The sequence below is a fragment of the Ailuropoda melanoleuca genome, chromosome 14 (assembly GCF_002007445.2).
Source record: "Ailuropoda melanoleuca isolate Jingjing chromosome 14, ASM200744v2, whole genome shotgun sequence".
Taxonomy (NCBI): domain Eukaryota; kingdom Metazoa; phylum Chordata; class Mammalia; order Carnivora; family Ursidae; genus Ailuropoda; species Ailuropoda melanoleuca.
In genome coordinates, this window is record NC_048231.1 from 87,169,738 (window position 1) to 87,185,180 (window position 15,443).

A 15,443-nucleotide genomic window follows, 5' to 3' on the forward strand; every position below is an offset into this window, starting at 1 on the left:
AGCTCAAGCACCACAGTTTTCATGTCAAATTACAGAATTCTAGTTACATTCTAGCACATTCCTGGGAAACTCAGTTTCGTTCAGCAATGACAGCAATAAGGTCCTGTAGACTTAACAACATATAGCAGAGAACCAGAAATGGCATAGCCGACTTTTGCTTGAAATCTAATCGAATTCCCTTCATGGACTTTTCTCCCCTCTCCTCTTCTACATGTACCCATTCCATAACCCTTACTGAGTGACTCCAAGGTAGCATGGCCATTGTCAAGAATATGTTTGAATTTATAAATGCTGCTCCCATGAAGTCTGTAAAAAAGATAAGAAATGTACACATGGGAGAAAGGGGACCTCACAGCTGTTGTGCACGCATGGGAACTAAACCATTTCCAAGCTTATCTCTTTGAGTCCTTATAACAATTACGTGAAGATGGAAACTAAGCCTCAGGAAGAACTTATATTGAATTTTGCCCAAGGTTCTATAAACAAGTGATCACGAAAGCTGAAATTGATGACCAGGCCTAAATACAGAGTACATGTTTTTTCACCACATCCTATTCACTCCCTTAAAGAACAATAATATAAGGTAAAAACATCTTTCTAATTCCATAAGAGAAGGTCAGAAGTGTTGTACGAATTTAGAGGGACTAATTATTTCCCTACATGTAGAGTGCTACTTACTAATAACTTTTGTAGCACCAGGTTCTCTTAGAAAAAGTAGAAATGCTACCAGTATTTGAGTAAACATAGCAAAGCATTTTAATCACTAGTTATAATATGCTGGTAAGTGCAAACATTGTGTTCTTCAATACTTTAGAGGACAAGATTCTTTCATAAACGACTTAATCTTTTTAGCCCATCTAGGCTTTGATTTAGAAACATAATAGATGAGGCAAATCACTCTACCTCCCCAACATTGATACCGATACCAAAAATAAAGTCAAAAAGTACAAACTTCCAGTTATTAGATAAATAAGTCCTGGGGACACAATGTACAGCATGGTGACTATAGTTAACAGTAATGTACTGTATACTGGAAAGTTGCTAAGAGAGGAGACCTTAAAAGTTCTCAACGCATGAGGGAAAAAAAGTAACTACGTGAAGTGGTGGATCTTAACTACACTTACTGTGGTGATCATTTCACAATATACACACATCCATTCATTATGCTGTGCATCTAAAACTAGTACAATGCTATCTGCCAATTACATCTAAATAAGAATAAAATAAAATAGACTAATCTATAGAGATTTGATGTTCAATTTGCATTCCCATTTTTTGAAGCAACGAATATTGTTGATGCTATTTAACTTGGACAAATTTATTATTTCATTATTAAAATGGATGACATTAAAGAAAATCTAGAAAATACATTTTAAAAAAAGAAACATAACAGATGAGACAAATCACTGCGCTGCTGAACATTTGATATCAATACCAAAACAAACAGAAGCACGCACACACAATCAACTGATGGAGCTACACCATTCTCACTCATGGGTCCTCACTGCCTCCGTCTGTATCCACCCTATATAGACACAGCATGCCCACACAGCCTCTAACTTGTTCTATTGGTAAAACGAACCATGGTACTGACTTTAAAAACCAAGCAAAGTATTAAAACAAAATAGACCTCCTTTCCCATATTTGGCAGAAAAACCCTAATTCAAATCTTCCAAGCCTCCCTCCAGAACAAGCAATTATAAGGTGCAGAAAGGCAATAGCTTTAAAACGACATGCTAATCCTAATATTAGTACCTTGAAAAAGGAAAACTGCCAAGATGTTGGAATAATGCCCAGTTATCCGTCTTACCTACAGCAATAAAACTGTCCTATAAATGTGAACAAGACAGTTAGGATACATTTTGGAGTTAGGTTATTGGCATTTTTTTCTACCTCGCCATTCCCTAGGAGAACAAGCCGGACCTATGGAGGCAAAACACAGCAGATGGTAACCCAGCCCGGTACCCAGAGCACTTAGTCAATCCAAATAACTCACACAAAAATGAAGCAAGATGTTCAATGATTTATGGCCCCGATTTCACTAGAAATCTATGCAGTCCTACTCCTCTACAAAGCCACCTTTCTATTGTAGTATGCTCGATCTCGAAAGCTAGCTAAAGTGTCTAAAAACAATATATTACTACTAATAAAATAATCATTATATAATTAATACAATAACTATTATTATAGCTTGCACTTAGGCCAAGTACTCTTGTAAGCAATTTTAAGAAGTAACTTATTTAATCCTCACAATAATTCTATAAAATTATTACCCCCCCCCGAGCAGATAAGGAAACTGAGAAACCGCTACTAGAGCAAGTAACTATGACATGGTAACCAATTTTGAAATCCAGAATGCACAGATCCAGCCTGTGTGCTTGACCACTATAAAGGTATGAGAGTAGGTTTATTTCATGGGGGGGTGGGGGGGGGATAAAGTGCATTTGCATTGAAGGAACTCCAGACCTGGATTCAGCGGGCCTGAGTTCTAGACCTGGCTGTTCAATATGTAAACTCCATAGAGACACTTATTTGAGCAATGGTTTCTTTACCAGTGAAATGAAGGAGTGGGCTAGAAGCTGGAAAGCTTGTTCTTCCAGTTTTAAAGACCTGAGATTCTGAGGCTAAACCCTTAAATCTCTGTTTTACTTAAAGACCACGTCATTTTCATCATTGTTCCAGATCTAGAAAAACTGATCACTTGTAGTGGGAATCAAACAGCAGCAGTTTTTCTCTCTGGTTCAGTGATCCTCAACCCACGTGATTCTGTAATAAAACAGCACTTCCTCTCTTTGCAGAGAGGATTAAGCTACTTTCTAATAAGTATAACTTCAACAAACCCAGGAAGAGCTAAGGCCGCCACCTCCCAATTCCCAGGTAGAATCAGCATTTGGATAAAAAAGTATTTAGAATCCTCTGGTCAGCTTCCTGATTCTAAAACCTCTTTTTCCTTCCATAAGATGAAGCCAAATGTCCACCGGGAAAACATCAGCTATAAAAATGCACACACTACAATGCACAGCGCACGCACGTATACGTGCGCACATCCACACAAAGAGATTTCCACAGACAAGCACAGTTATAGCAATTCCACTGCTACCTCTTGAGAGAATAATTTCTGAATGCCAACATTTCATTGAATTTTCAAATGTAATGAGAAATTCTAATATTTCTAATATTCTAATAATTTCTAATAACTGAGAAACTGCTCCATTATATTGTTCTCTCAAAAACTGATCATGATAAGATCTTGAAAACACTTGTTGAGCAGTTACTGTGAGTTAAACACCGGTTTAAATGCTTTCAATGTATTAACTAACTTAACTCTCACCCTCTGATGAAGTAGATACTCTCTCATTTTACAGAGAAATTAAATAATTGTGTGTAGAAGTGGGAGAGCTGAGATTTGAAGCCCACCCTTCCTACTTAACACTTGAGGTTTCATTTTAAAACACCAGGAATCTATACAGTGAATATTATTGCTGCTCTACCCTTTTATTCCTGAGAACACAGTAACAATCGGCAGGTAACAAAGTGCCATGCATGCTAGGTGCTACAAAAATCTTCACTTCACAGTTTATGAGAGAAATCGCCTTACTTTTTAAAAATTATGTGCTGAGTTTAAAAAATCCAAACAAAACTTATATTGTATTTTGATTAACTGTTAAAACAGATGATCTGAAGTAAACACCGGAGTAAATCTTCTCTCAAAAATGGCAGGAAGATTCTCTGTATGCTTTTAAATCTTAATGCATTTTAAACAAGAAAAATACTCCATTTCCGAGTTCCAGTTGCTGACCTTTGAATATTTCACACCAAAAAATTAGATTAATTGGAATTAAAATGTATCTGTATGTCTTATTCCTATAAGTATTCAAGGAACATTAAGAAGGGACTGTCAACTTACTATATCCAAGTCATTGTGGATTTCGTAAAGCAACGTTAGACACAGCACAGTTTTTTAAATCATATTACTACAGAACTAAGATCTCCAAAGCCATGATAATATCTAGGTTACTCTCTGCTACAATTAAATGTTACCTAAAAACAAGCAAGTCAGCAACAAAAAGCATACACGTGTACGTACATACACACACACACACACACACCCCACACACATTCTCAGTTCAGATGCTGGTACTACTACTTATCTTTTCAGCCCTGATTCAAAGTGTAGAAAACGACTCAGAAAATATTTGATGTTCCTTGACAGTCTAGTATGCAAAAGAAGCCCTCGAGATTATAAACCAAACTGAGTTCTTTTAGAAACTGGAAGGCTGAGGGAATGACTCTCCCCAGCAAACAGTTTAAAGGCAACCCAGGTCATGAGAGGCAAAATCTCTAAGGGCTTAAGGTGATATCCAAAATGACTATCCCCAAATCCTCAGTCCCTTTGCACTAGGACAATGGAGAGGTACCCCTACGTTAACATCACTCCTTGAAATCCTGATTCAGCAGCACCTTTAGACCTGTAAATATCACCCAAATCTGTCTCTCATAGGAATTCCATTAACTAGACATTACTGGGGGGTCTGAGCCAAAGATAAAAGGAAAAGAGGGTGAAAAATCACAGGAACTTACAATGTTAGGACTCCAGCCAGGGAAATTCCTTTGGTGCGCAGTCCCTATCTTCACCCTGAAACATACCTTTGAAGGGTTGAAATGATACCCTTCTTTGGAATTTTTTATACATTAAAATGACTGGAAAAAATTATCTAAAGCAATAACCCTAAGGAATAACTAAGAGAAATGAAAGCAAAACCAGATTTGTAACAAACACTAGCCTTCTGCTTTCTCATACTATTTTTCTCTTTCATGTTTTTCTCCTAAACAAAAGCCAAGTCTCCCCTGAGGTTCTATGCAGTGTCACTCAGTGAGTAAGACTGAGAGTAACCACATCTTCTGACTCAAAGCTAAGGGTACAAATTCATAACCCAAACTCCAGATATAGCCCTCAGTCTGCCCCTCAGACTGACTGAGTCACTGCAGAAGACCGAGGAAGATTTCCACTGGGGTATTTCTCTGTCTAAAGAGTTATGACACTCATAGGCATTTTGGTAGATACAAGAAAAGTTAGATTTTAAAAAGCAGAAATGTTTATAATATTTCCCATTACTTTCTCAGATATAGGTGTACACGTTGATAGAAAATTTTTAATATATCAAACAATTACATGAATTTAAGATCGAAACCAGACATTTCAAACGAGAAGTCTTTCTAACTATCTCAGTCAAAAATGTCCAGTAATTCAACTTCTAAGTAGAGGATTCATAAGTCAACAGACCAAACTTTTTCATCAAAGCTAAGCTTTCAAAATACAAGGTAGGTAAATATTTACCTCTGCTTTCCTCTTCCATATGAATAGTAAGTAATAAATTCCCCCGACAAATCTGGGGATTAAAACTCTAAAATATAAGTTCATGAACTTTCAAAGTTCTCTATTTAAGGGGTCTTTCTTGCAAGGAGACCTCCCGGTTACTCTTTGCTTCATGGAAACAGAATACAAGCTAATGATGACGGCAGATTTTCATTTATTTGTATACATCAGTCAATAGAAGGGGAAATGATATTGGCTGTGTGTTTATGAGCTACATTAGAAATGGGAACAATAGCAGACCTTTACCGAAACAAAAATAAAATATGAGTCAACAAGATCTTTGCCAAACAGAGGTCTCAGGACAGCCTTGTTCAGTCTTCTGGGAATCCCACTCCAATAAGCCCAATAAAAGCAGGACGTGCCTCATTTCCTTCAACCGTTCAACATGCCGCTCTTGGAGATGTTTGTAAATTTCCTTCCTCTAAGCATCAAGCTGGCAAACTGTCGTCATTTCTTTGGGGTAATAATATCCTGTTGATGTCTGGGTAGATCTGTTGAGTGTCCCCTCCACATAACACATATACATTTAGTATTATTTTTCAACGCAGCACAGTTTAAATTGGGTTTCAACATATTTGAACATAGTTCAGGCAAGGTATGATTTGATTAGAAGTAACTAAGGACAGGAGATTTTAATAAAATGGTAGTTTTACTTTTGGATTTACAACCTAGAGCAAGGTAATAAAACAACTCAAATAGCTTTCTCTGCTTTTTTTCTGAAACTCAAGATATTTACCTACAATAGTTTATTAATGTAAATGTTTTCATTCCATTCCTGTGCTGGGGTTTGGAAATTTCATACAGCAAAAGAGCAATCTTAGCATGAAAAACTCACTTTTGAAAATGGCAACTTTTATTTTACTGGATATACAAATTGCACTAAGTGCTTTAAAAACAGAGTTCTAAACTCATTCCAGAATAAGTTTAAATATAATCTAAATTCAGTAGAATACAATGAGTGATTTAAAACTTTTATGTACATAAATGATTTTTTTTTCAGATCTTACAATTTTAGTTAGACCTGAGAGCATATTTCTTGGACAAAGAATTTTTGCCTAAACTAAATAATTCCAGACAAAATTACATTTCTCAATAAAGTTACATGATGTGAAGAGAGAAAATTACACAGTGACAATTTTAAAAAATAATATTTAAAAAATAAAATAAGACCAACTCTCAACTAACATAATTTGCAGTTAGGAAGACATTCTGGTTCCAAAGACAGCAAAAGCTGATTTGTGAAATACTAAAAATAATTGATCATTGCTGCAAAGCACTAAATTTGGAGCTAAGCTAAATGGCATGTACCATTCTCTGCAATTTTAGGTAACACCTTATTTAGCACATAAAATAAGAATTCTGAACGTGAAAAATGCCCAATGTCATTAATAATCCTGAAAATGCCAATTTTTAAAAAGAACACAATCTGATACCATTTTTTAACTACCAAATTAATATGATAAAAATAAAGCAAATCGGCAGAGCCTTTCTGGATAACAATTTGGCAAGCTATGTGAAGAGCCTTTCACCTAACAATTCCCTAGGAAACTATCTTGACAATATCTCTGCAAATGAGAACAAGTATTTATCTACAAGAATGTTCAAGACAGTGGTCAACAGTAAGAAACTGTTTAAATAAATCATGGAAGACCTATATGATGGAATATTATGCTGCCTTTAAAAGATCATGCTTTCAAAAATATTCAAGGATACTGAAAAATGTTCATGGTAAAATGTTAAGTTAAAAAGCAATATATAAACTTCATATTAAGTTTTTTAAGACAAAGACTAGAATGTACACAGTCTTCAAAATATTAACATTGGATATTTCCAAAATGAGGATGTATTTCTAATCAGAACAAAATTAAATAATGTATATACTATACTACATACTATAGTTTATATATTAGTATACATGACATACCGTATACTACGTATATTGACTGTATGCTGTAGCGTGTACGATATGTATACATAGTCCCTGACTTTAAGGATCTCATAATCTATTATTCAAAATTAATTAAAATCAGATGGGAGTGGGAAGTGTGATATATAGGTGATTAAAAAATGGCAGAATGTTGATAATTGTGGAAGCTATATGATGAATACATGGGAGTTTATTCTACTCATCTGTTTATTTTATAGGTGTTGAAAATTTTTTCAGATTAAAGTTTAAAAGAATAGGGGCGCCTGGGTGGCTCAGTTGTTAAGCGTCTGCCTTCGGCTCAGGGCATGATCCCTCCGTTGTGGAATCAAGTCCCACATCAGGCTCTTCCTCTGGAAGCCTGCTTCTTCCTTTCCCACTCCCCCTGCTTGTGTTCCCTCTTTTGCTGGCTGTCTCTATCTCTGTCAAATAAATAAATAAAATCTTTAAAAAAATAAAATAAAGGTTAAAAGAATAATTAAAAGGCATGGAAAATATATAAGTGTCTGTTCAATAAATACTATAAGAGTTCAGAGATGAGAAAGATCATGCCTGGAGGAGGTATTGGCATCTCTGAATAAGTAGGAAGATTTCAACAGGCAAGTAAGTGCTTGAGGGTAGGAGTGAGTATAATGAGCAAGATTATAGTGGGGGAAAGGCAACTGGCCTTGAGCATCAGGCCAGTGGGTAAACTGGTCACAAACCCATGGAATCTAACTGCTGCACTCATGATAGATAAAATCCCCTAATGGAGGATAAAGAGGCATCACCTTCTGGATTTCAGCGAGGCTGTGATTCCCCCAATGAGTCAGCATTCTAAATATGCAAATGTTCACCTGGCATGAGGAGGATAAAAAAGCATCATTGACTATTGCAGGCTTCTGGTCCCACCCTTGCTCACTGAAGTAAAACTATCCCTTTTACTGGTGGGTGATTCCTGGGTAATTCCCATGGGCTCTTTATTCTCACTGGACAAAACCTCTCTGAGATCTAGGCATGATGAAGGATGTAAAACAAAGAGCTCATTTTTAAAAAACTGTACTCATTCCTTATCCTTCCCAGCCCTCGGCCTGGTGTTTTTTGTTTTTGTTTTTGTTTTTTTTTACATCAATAGCTTATCTCCATATAAATGTCTGATTTTGCAACACTTTAGGTACCACAATGTCTGTGAATGAGTCAGAATATGCATTACCAAATAGTGAAAGAGTCTAGTTTTCCCAACCAATATCTATTTTTGATTTTTTTAAAATTCACATTGCTTCTTATAATTTTTCCATAAATATCTAACCAGTCTCAAAGCTACCATTTAGACTACAAATGCATCCTTCGGTTTGTTAAAGAAAATTTGCATGACTTCCGACTATAAATTTGGAAAAATGCAATAAGCTTTAATGGCTATAACATACAATTTTGTCTTCGTCTATTAAGAAAAAAAAAAAATAAAACACAACTACTTGTTCCAGAAGTAATATTTTAGAACACAATATCTTTTTAATTTTAAAAGAGATCCACACATCTGATAATTCTTCTTTATATAACATTTTCAAAATCTTTTTATTGTCTTAGAAAATAATGCATGCATGGAAGTTTGAGGCTAGACAGTCAGTATCATTGGTAGCCCCTGTTAATGCTAATTGAGTTAGCATAAACATGTAAATCCCCTGTTATAGATGCCTGGCTTTTCCTTTATCCAAGACCAAACCATAATCTACAAAGATAAGTAAGATCTATGTTCTTGATTTGCTTTTCATGTAAATTCTTTTGCATAAACTGTTGATATATATTCGTCCTCTGAAAGATCAAAGATCATTCTACAAACACCAGATCTTTCTGCTATCCTCCAGCTCTCCTCAGATTTCTCGGTTCTGCCCCTTTGCCAATGTTCTCTGAAGAGTACCAAATTAATGAATACTGATGCTCTTCCTCACTATTTTGGTGGCATCCTGTGGTGATGACACAACAGGAGTGTCATGGTACCACGTCTACCTCCTGATTCCTGAGCATGTGTTTGGAAATATTATGTGTGCATGCACACACAAGACAATCACACGCACTACCATGCCAGTCAGTGCCCAGGGCCAATCAGAAAACCTGAAAATTAACCTAGTGACGACGAGAAAGGGATGGCAGTTAATCCAAGTAAGTCACTAAATAGAAAACTTTTAAAGAAACACATAGCTGCTCATATCTCCCTCTAAAACTGGTTCTTAAAAGGTTCACTATGATGAAAGCCTCTTCCATGGTGAACTTTGCACCAGGCAGCCTTAGCACTGAATTTTTAATAGAAGCTTTTTGTAAGTAAAAAGCAGCAAAAGAACAAAAGAAAAAAACCATGATTTTGTAAAAGGGATAAATGTGAAAATATGTTGACGTGCAAAGCAACTGATGTATTATTTACATTTTATTTGTAACATTTATAGCATAGCACAATTTGTATATATTAATATAATTCATACATTATCTGCTATATGCATAATGCATACGTAATGTTAAGATTTGTTAACATTAACACATAACGCTAATTGAATATTAATTACATGCCAGGCACAATGTTAATCAATTAATAAACATGCTCATTTGATCCACCCCACCCTATATATTACTATAAACGTTATGTTTCTAAGGATGAAAACAACCTCAACAAGATTAAAAATGTGCCTAGATTTAAAGGCAGACTATAAACCCCATAAAAAGCAGTTATCTCTTGTTTAACCCTGTATCACCAACACTTAGCATAAAGAATGGCATAAATAACAGGCATAAATAATGGTATAAATAAATAATAGGTACTCAACAAACAACAGTTACAAGCAAAGGCAGGCAAGTAGATGGGAGAGAAAAAGTGAGATAGTCCCAGGTAGGAAGAGAACACAGAATGTAAAACCCATAGAAAAACATGATTCTGACCCTCAAATAAACTCTAGTTCAAGCAGCAAGACAAAACACTTCAGCAGGCTCAATAACTATCACGACGACATAAGCCCCTGAACAGAAGAGGATAAATTGGAGGGGCAGCCAAATTAGTCTCGGCATTAAGAAATGCTCCCCAGAAGAGGTGGACCGTAACAGTGGGGATGAGCATTAGTACAGGGAAGTTGTGAACATGACGTAGGTACTGTGACAAAAATCAAAATTTGATATGCTGACCCAAAAAGTGTTTAATAGTCATTGAAGGACTTGTTGCTACAAATCTTGTTTTTACACTTTATTAAATTTGAGAGAATGAAGAAATGTGTCCGTGTCCCCACCTTGTTTGTTTTACATTTACTGACAATTATCCAACATTTAAATCAAGAGAAATGTCACCGTGGGTTCTTAAAAATGAAGACTTAGCTCCCTGTATTATTACCCATTTACACATATCCAAACATGCCATAAAAGAAGAACAAGCGTTCAACCCAAGCTCAGCACATGGTCCGATTAGAGTGGCACTAGTCAGAGCTCCAACGGTTTCGCACAAGGGGGATGGGTGTGAGAGTCAACCACAATAGCAACATTATCACCAACCTCAAGGATTCCCAACAAGAGCTTCCATCTTGAAAAAGTGAAGATGGGTTCCAATGCTGAGAAACCACTATTCCAACTGTCTCAATTACCACAGCTTTAAAACACATGGGATTTGAAACTACCTCTGACGTACTTCAGCCAATTTGAGAAACGGAAGAATACTTTTTATTTTAGAACTTAAAAAAGAAGATCCCACCTTTATAAATTCATGAGGCAGAATGGTGCTACTGTATACATCGTTCACATGTGTGCTGCGCTGAGACACTCTAGGGTCTTTGCATTCTTCTTGGAATTTTCTGGCTTAGTACACATGTATCCTCATTGTCTCCTCTATAGCTAATTAGCAGCAGTCCCACTGATGCCATAAATAAAGAACCTGAGAAAATCCAGGTAAGTGTCATTTCCCAACTACAAAGGCAAGCTGTTAAAAATACTCTTCAGAAAATATAAAGTATGAACCGTGGTTACCAAATAATTGTGAAAAGAAAGAAATTACGGGCCTCACTTCCTCCCTCTACACTTTACCAGGGGACTGAATATTCAGTTCAGTGCTCATGAGAATCTTCTAATCCCTCCACCTTCCCATCCCCTAAAGACCTCCCCCCAATTACAAACATACTCATAGCAATTGGAAGCAATGTCATAAATAATTCAAATATATCAAGTTACCTAAAGCAAATTTTAATTTCTGTCAAAAAATAATAATTTTCCTAGAGATTCTTTACCCAACGTAAAGGGACTGATAGCACAGGAATGTCTCTAGGGATCGACTTACCCTGTCAAACTTTGACTATCAGAAGACCAAACGATTAGTAATATTTAATCATCCCAGCATTGATAAAGAGCTGGAAAATAAAGCTTGTCTATAAACGCACTGAGTCACTTAAATAAAAAGCAATATGTTTCACTTCTTCAGCTATATAAATATAGACTTGTATATATAAAAACAAGCATCATCCCACATCCACATATATATGGCATGGGCATATGAGTGGGATCGATGATGTTTATAGATGTCTATATGTATTTATATAGAGATATACATAGGCTCCCAAGCAAAATGTTCCTTGTTTTTAAATTCCCTGATTTTTGTTGGTAACAGTTATTTCTTGTTAACCACATAGTAAATATGAGACTATCACATTATGTAAACCATGCAAAGCTGAGTTACATTTTTTCCCTGAAGATCATATTCTGTGAATTTATAAATGAAGATGCCACTGTTGAAGAGGAACACACAGTTTTAGTTACAAGCAAAGAACTGGTTAAAGAGAATCTGATCATACAAAAAAAAATAATAAAGCAATAGGCAGGTTAAAGAGAATAGCAGAGGAAAGGCTGCCATTCATTAGGTTCAAATCATAGCATAATTTTCTTACATTGCTCTGAGTTTTATCCTATTACTAGTTAACCATAAAATTTATGTAAAAAGATTTCACTCTGAAATCACTGTGTTCTTTAAGCCACTATGGATTTGTGATATTTCTTCATTCAGTCTATTCTTCATAATTCAGAGTCTCATTATCTAGTTGTGAAATATCTAGGCCGTGGGATCTTTTCCTTTGCTCAAATTTCTTATTTGGTTTCTGCACTATGTCATAGTGACAAGGCAGAGAGGGTCAGGGAAACGCTGACACTCCTATCAATCAACATTGCTACTTACTAGGAATTCTGGAAGCGAGTTTATTTGGAGAGATTGAAACAGCTGGTTAACAATTTTCCCCTTGAAACAAAAATAAATGGGATTATCATTTCCTAACAATAGATTATAACGTCATGCAAAAATTAGGACAAATCAGATTCAAGCAGGAGAGGAAGTATTTTTAGTATGGAAATAACTTTCTTGAAACAGTTACAGTAATAAAGAAATAATGAACTTAACTCATTACCTTAAAAGCATGTTATGTATATGTTATCTCTCAGCGTCTAGTGAGGAATAACACTTTGATTTACATTTCATGCGCTGCAATGACCTCAAGTATAGCCGTCAATAAACCTCTTTACTGCCTTGCAACACCAAAAGCAAACTGCATGTTAAGTCAGATTTCATAAGATAATACCTCCTTTCTCCCACATGGGTATCCTCCCTACCTTATCCTCCAAGAAAACCACACCAGAACTGCTGGCTTACTCTCATCTCTACTTTATTTCTCTAGCTCCCCCACTGAGAGTTCACTAATGAGGGCCATGTGCCCTTTGCTAAGCCACCCACCCCCTCCCTAAAAGATACAGGTTATTTTAACAACCCTTTTACCCTTGATAAAGTGTGACATACACGGCGTTTATAAGATAGGATCAGGTTTTTGACAATAAACATCTAGATAGAATTTTTTTTAAAGATCTGAGCCATCAGTATAGTATCATCCTCTTTCTGAAGTCTTATGTTTTAAAGGAAGTTTCTACAAGGCTAACTAATGGAAGACTGCCACCCTCCTGAACCAGTATGGCTGGATGAGTGGCGTAAGTGACATTATCTACAGTTCTCTGGTGTAGATTAAGAGTCACCCAACAGCTGTTAACCAGAAACAGCTACCATGCCCAGGGCTGGGGAAACAAAGGGAAGAGGGTGGGTTTGGACAGCCTAGAAGCCCAAGGGAGAGACGCTGAGGAGAAAGTACCGGCAGGCTGATTTCAGAAACGTAGGGAAAAAAATAAAAAATGGAAACAGCTGTTGCTGCCAGGGTGATCAGGACAGCAGGAAGGGTGAGGTCACTTCTTGCTCCACCAGCGTTCCAGTCTTCCTCTAGCGCCTCCTATTGGCAGAAGCTAATAGGAGCGCTAGCTGGAAAAGTAGAAACGTGGTTTCTACTCCAGCACCCTAAAGAATACAGAAGGGTGGTTTTGGAAATAACCAAAGTTCAACTTATTTTTAAAAGTGTTATGGGGGGGGGAACAATCTACCAATTGAAATATAGATAGACATACTCTCCTGATTCCAAGAGAAACCAGAGTTTGAAAATCATTGGTACCTACAAAAATAAAAGCATATTTTAGAAAGCATTACCTTTGATTGCTATATAAAATAGAGCATATCCACCAAACAGATGCCAAGACAAAACATGAGAGAAGAGACATAAAAGTAGATGGATAAAACACCATCAGAAAAGTAAAACTGTGTTGACAAAATTAAAATCTGCATAAAATTGTAGAAAATATGTCAGCATGAAGATGGTAAACTTGAAAAGTTCTCTTGGAATAGAAAGAAAAGGAACAAAGAGATAATAATGATGAAAGGCGCAGTACTGAAGATCAGAGATGGAAATATAATCTATCATGAACACGCAGCCATCATGAACGGTTAGGCATGAAAAATGGCAGAAATATCATTTTGGGGGCTAAGAATTTAACGCATCTGTCTAGGTCCACAAACGACCCAGTTAAGTAAAAGTATAAAAAATTAAAAAGCAAATTAAAATGAACATTATAGAGAATAACCCTCCTTTTCAAATATCCATTAAAGATTTCCCCCAAATCATCATTTATTAAGACACAAAAAGACGGTAATAAATTTTAAGAAGAAACCATACTGTTTCTTTACTGACCACACTGCAGTAAACCTAGAAATCGGTTATGAACATTTTAAAGGCCAAAGATGACAATCTATTAGAAATATGAGTGGCATTCCAAATTAGCTGGTATTTTAAAAGGAAAACAAAGCTACCAATAAGAACTATTAGGAAACTATTAACAATGAGAATATTAGATATCAGCATCATATTTCATATCAACACAACATATTGGATGCAGCCAAATTTATCGTCTGGCACGAATACATAACCTGGAGAATAAAAGTAGTGAAATAATTTAACTAAAAAGCCAACTCAAGGAAAACGACTTCTATAAAACGGGTCCCAGAAAAAAACAAAAGAATGGTAAGTTTAAAAACATATTAATAGATTAGAAAACAGGAAAACTAAACTAGTTAAATAAATCCACGAAACAAAAATACACATATCTCTGACAGAAATCAATTTTAAAAAGTGCAAATATAAAAATTGAAAATAAAAAGATTATATAATCATAAACAAAAGCTAAATTATCTAAAATCACATAAATGTGTATGATTTTTTTTTAAGATTTTATTTATTTATTTGACAGAGATAGAGACAGCCAGCGGGAGAGGGAACACAAGCAGGGGGAGTGGGAGAGGAAGAAGCAGGTTCCTAGCGGAGGAGCCTGATGTGGGGCTCGATCCCACAACGCCGGGATCACGCCCTGAGCCGAAGGCAGACGCTTAACCGCTGTGCCACCCAGGCACCCCGTGTGTGTGTATAATTAAAGACCACCAGACAACACAATCCACTATTATAAGAGCTTAACTATTAAAAGAGAATTTTATTTTCACCTTTTTATTTTTCATTATTTGTAAAATATTCCACAATGTACATTGTATCTCCTTTAAAAAACATGTTTGTATTTTTGAAAAATGGCCTGAGGGGAAAGAATTTTTCTGTGATGTTCTTGCCAGATTAATAAAATTTCAGTTCACCTAAATTTAAAATGGCAAACACCATCAATACTCCAACTGTTATAGGACCACAACTAAGTCAGTTATTCTCATAAAGCTTCTGAAAATTTACGCTTAAATATTCATAAAAATTTTAAAAGACATCAGTGAGATCAATTGTATAACAT

At 35.9% G+C, this 15,443-nt stretch overlaps 1 protein-coding gene across 12 annotated transcripts in view; it reads right to left on the reverse strand.

Annotated features, from left to right (window-relative positions):
- The window catches only part of TCF4 (transcription factor 4), a 349,754-nt gene that overhangs the window by 272,568 nt on the left and 61,743 nt on the right, over nucleotides 1-15,443 (reverse strand). Inside the window, exon 1 of one of the 12 annotated variants that reach the window (XM_034642411.1) lies at nucleotides 4,582-4,664. The exons of the other annotated variants lie outside the window; for them this stretch is intronic. The gene's annotated coding sequence lies outside the window, so the exon portion shown is untranslated. Of the gene's footprint in view, nucleotides 1-4,581; nucleotides 4,665-15,443 lie in introns of those variants that run through there. 12 annotated transcript variants of the gene reach the window in all.